Consider the following 5212-nt stretch of genomic DNA (forward strand, 5'->3'; position numbering starts at 1 on the left):
TGGAGATAGGCAAGAAACAGCCAAGTGACCATTTATCAGGAATGTTTATGCATTTGAGATAGAACAGCTCATTCCAATGACCCAGTCCAATGCTGATTCTCTGGTTTGTAGAATTTGTTTTACACACTTGCTTTCTAGTCTAACACTATCCTGGACATTTTTCAAAGTCCTAGAGAGCAGGTAAATATTGATTTTAAATTAAGCTTGTAGGAACACTTTAAATCCCATGCTTGTCTCTGATAGAACAGGGAGAAATGCGTTTTCACCTTTAAATGACGAGGAAATGAAAGTAGCAATAAGCCTAAATTTGGCCATGTGGATCTCTTTAATGCCATACAAATTTGAGGATACATTCCTCTGGAACTTTTTGAATAATGGAGTTCAGATCACGGTTGTCAGGTGAAAAGAAAATTATGATTATTCTATTATGTTTTATAATAGAGATGATGGTCATGGGGTGGGGAAAAGGGATCGGCATGTGTAATGACTGTTGAAATATCAGTCATTAGCTTATAACCAGCACAATGTAGAAGAAGAATCGCCTCTCCCATTCTGGTGAACACATTTGTCTTAGTACAACTAACAATTATCTTAATACTACTGACAACTAAGAAGTATTTTACTTCTAAAAAAATAATTAATTTCTCAAATTGTAAATATTTAATTAATCCAACCTAATGATTTCTGCTCAAATACATTTGTCAGTGACAATGGATAAAAATAAGCAATACTGTATGTGAGCCAAACGGGAACAACATATTACTGTGATAGTATAAGAAGTACAGATATTTTACTTCCCCTTTAATTCCATGTTTTATTCAGTGACTCTACAGTATTCTGTAGTTTCCTAGCCCTTCCACTGAATTTACGAGTCAAACAGATTCTGCAGACAAAACACCCCCCTTCCACCATCTGCCTCTATCTTTATTCATGTTAGGAACACTTTGAAAATAATTTGCTGAGTAAGGACACATGGGAAACCATGGACATTTCACAACCACAGATGACTAGCCCTGACATCAGACAATTCCCAGACACACAAAAGGGAGATGGTCAGATTTAGCAAATAAAAATACAGGACATCCAGTTAAATTTGAGTTTCAGATAAACAATGAACTTTTAAAAATAGAAATAAGTCCCAAACATTGCATGGGAGTACATTAAAAGTTACTTTGTACTAAAAAAAATTATTTACTATATTCAAAATTATTCATTAAATTACTTCATTTTAATTCATTAAATTTAGTATTATAATGCACTAACATTATTTTGTACTAAAAATTATTCACCATTTAATCTGAAATTCAAGTTTAACTTTGGCATTCTGTATTTTATATGGCAATCCTCTACAATGGCATTTTGTAGTGGTTATGTCTTCCTCTCCTATCTGATACTGAATTCCTTTATGGTAGGAATAGAGTAATTCATACCTGGATGGTCATCACCTAAAGCAATGCATGATACATAATGGATATGCAATAGAAATATGTTGAATGAATGAGTGAATGTCAAGGATGAATTTTAAAGAACCAATAGAAATAGAGGTAGATAGATATAGATATTTACTCTCTAGTTTATTTTGTTGGCATAGCTCAACAAAATAATGTATTATTGGTACCAGCTAATGGAAGAAATTTTCACATATTCAGGTAGGAGGAAATCATTCTGGCTTACATATGGTTTGGGTTGAATTTTATGCTACCTAGAAAAGTCTGTCTTATGGCTGGTCAAACATGCATTATACATCTGCTTTAGCCATTAAAGAAAGAATGCATGTAAAAATCAAAACGGAGTAACTGTGGTTCAGGTATTCAAAATCGAGCCACGTGGCTATTGTGGATGTGGTTTCAGGCACGTTCCTGCATCACTGAGAACTTGAATTTTCTGCACTGTATCAAACTCAAAGACACCACCAGCCATTTTCAAAACAATATCTGCTAGCAGCCGCCAGCTGCAACCTTGTGGTCTCAAGGTCTCCCCCTGTAACTATGCAACCATCTCAGACCCCAACCAATCCTTGCTCAACAAGCACCCTTACTTCTTGCCAGTTCCAATCCCAATTCTGGACAAATAACTTATGTAATTTTGCGGGTTTTGCCTCTAAAAGCCTCCCCCATTTTGTAGTCTGGCAGAACACAGTTCAAGTGCTTCTTGAATCTGTGTCTTCCAGGCTATAGTCCTCAGTCTGGCTCAAATAAAACTCTCTTCTATTCCTTGATATAAATTGTTTATTGCTTATTTGCATTGACATTAAAAAGAGTGAAACCAGAGTTCCAGCCCCACCAGGGTTACCCCTTTGGCAACTGGTATGAGCAACAGCACAGCTGTTTTTCTCTTTCTGGCTACAGCTGTGGCTATGCAATAGATGGAAATGGACACAACCTTCTTCTGCACACGAGAACTCTGGATGTCTGCCTGAAACTTTGGTTGTGTTTGAGGAAGCCACAGCTCTGGCTGAAAACTAAAATGAAGACCCACTGGAAGATCCAAATCTTCATTTGAACATTGAGGAATTAAACAAAGAGCTTATGGTGAAAAGTGAAGAACTCTATGACTCTCTCATGAATTGCCACTGGCAGCCTCTAGATAGAGTTCACACTAAAGTCCCAGATGAGACCCCCAAGAAGCAAGATGTTCATTAAGCTACCCAATATCATATTAATTGTATCCTGTTTTGTTATTATTTTTGAAAAAAAAAGTATTCTTCCAGGAATGTACTGAACTCTGTATGTAAATACAAATTTCCAGGACTTATATGTGATCGACATGAAACAGCATACTGTAAATAAACTTTACCAGCACACCTACACACAAAATATACCTTGAATATATATTAAATAAATAATATAAATAATATGTATAAATATAGAGAGAATATATCTATATCTATTTATACATGAATAAATAGGTAGATAGATTGATTGATTCAGCCTGTGAATGGAGGCATGTGATTTTATGGGTTTATAACTTTCAATGGCCAATGTATATTGATCAGGTAACACATCTCAGAAATGGCCATGACCCCCATAAAATTGTGCAATGTGAGTTACAATGTTTCTGATGTTCCCGCCCTTCTGATGGCTTCTCTTCCACACCTGGGCTGTTGCAAGGCCCTATTTTCCAAGGACTGAACCTCCTAAGGCTCCTATTCCATTGCCCTCCTCAGGACTATTAGATCCACTGATTTGGTCCTGCAAATCAGTTTTCCATTGCTATCACTCAGTCGTGTAGAATTGGTTTCCATCCTGCTCCCCATACAAACTTCAGCAGCAGCTTGACTACTCTCTCATGGTGGCTTTTGTTACCTTCCCAGGTAACTGACAGTACTTTTAACTGTGAGAATGGGATAAGCAGAAACCACAAGATCTACCTGCCCTTTTTATCAGAGTAACTTTGATTTCAACAGTGCCGTTGTTTCATGATCTAACTCAAAAAAGTGACTAGTGGTGTGACTTTGGGGCCAAGTAAGAGGGGAGTTAGGGTAAATTTTGTTACTGTTGGGTTATTCTGGCAGTCTGGTGAGGTAGATTTGATCATCGAGACCTCCTAGAGCACCATACATGCCCCCGAGCAAACCTAGCTTATAAACAGATAAAGTTCTTAGAAGCATCTTTTGTGGTTACCTGTTGCTTAGTATTTCAGGTATAAGCTCCTCCACTAGGAAATCAAAGTTCCCAGGGTCTGACCCCACTCCAACTGCTCAAACTTAATTCATGTAGTTTTTATAGCATGAAACATCTGCTTCTTTCCTTCTTGTCTCCAACCCCTTTGACATCAATTGTTTTCCAGCCAGTCCTTCCGGATTAACTACACATCTCTAGGAAAATTTCTCTGCCTACTCTAGTCCATATTAAACACTTTCTCTGACCTTTCAGTGCATTTCTAGTTTATATACACACTTCTTGCTATGCAAGCAAAATTTTTCTTCCAAAGTGGAAACTCACATGAGCAATCATCAATCTTATAAAAGATCATAATTCTTATAAAAATGCAGCATTTCTATTTTTATTCACAGGAAGAATAAGATCCAGGGTCACTTTCTTAATATTTATACGTATTCCTGAATAAGCATTCTATATAGATTTGAAATTTATTACACGACTGTAATCAATTTCTGAAGCAACAGCAAATTGCATCATTAGCTCTGCATATTTAACTCAGTGTTCAGAGGCTGTGGATATTAGGGAGAACTGGTAGTAACACTCAAAATACATTCAGAACCCAATTTTCTATGTGATAAGCTTTCTTTAAAAATTTAAAGCTAAAATACTATTTTTGAGACAAGTACAGGACACAGGAGTACACACTGTACAGATAACCTACATCAAATGATTGCTGAGAATACAGGGATAATTCCAGAACTTGACTTTCTGTGCCTTAGAGTGGACTCCTGAAAGGCGACAAACGGGGTCTTATATAAGTATACAAATAGAAAGCACATAGAAACAAGCACGTACAACGCGACATTTCCAGCTCTGAGGCAGTACAAGGCATGTGTTATACCTCTTTTGTATATCCTGCAATCGAGCGATTAAAAAATCTTCCCTTGCGACTCTGTGCAAGGAGGCACTTGGGTAGTTCGGTGCGTCCAGAAGGACCACGGCAGAGTTGAAAGTTCCTCCCGGCAGCTGTGCACAGCAGGACAATTTGACTGGAGTCTGGAGCAGGGGCAGGGTCTGACTGATCACAGTCAGGGCCAGAGATTATTGGCAGTCAACTGCCCTGAAGGAAATGTGGTCTGGAACTACTCTGGTGCTTTGGAAAATGGAAAGAAAGTGGAAAGGGGAACCCAGGTTACCCAGGCGACTCCACCACTTTCTGATTGTACCCACTTAGCATAGGCGGGCAGGAAAACAATCAAATGAAAAACATTTCCAGGGGTGAACTCCAAAGGTCAATCTCTGGCTGTGCGGGACAACGGGGGTCGGGCCTCCTCTTCCAAAGGGATGAAGGAGTCTTAATGAAGAGACATTTTCTCCACGAAGATTCTAAACCCCAGCGGGTTCCACAAACTCCGGAGCAGCGAAGCTACTAGCAGGGGCCAGGGGGGAGGGGCTGTCCCTCTGTGAGTCGCTACCCCGGGACCCGGCCGCCGAACGGCAGCCGCGCCCCTCCGCCCCCGCGCGCGGCGTCGCCGCCGCGCTGCGCCCCCGCCCGCGCCCCCGCCGGACCGCACCGCCAAAGACCCGCCCCGAGAGCGCACCCGGCACAC

The sequence above is a fragment of the Monodon monoceros genome, unplaced genomic scaffold (assembly GCF_005190385.1).
Source record: "Monodon monoceros isolate NGI ecotype Baffin Bay Population unplaced genomic scaffold, NGI_Narwhal_1 Super_Scaffold_2, whole genome shotgun sequence".
Taxonomy (NCBI): Eukaryota; Metazoa; Chordata; class Mammalia; order Artiodactyla; family Monodontidae; genus Monodon; species Monodon monoceros.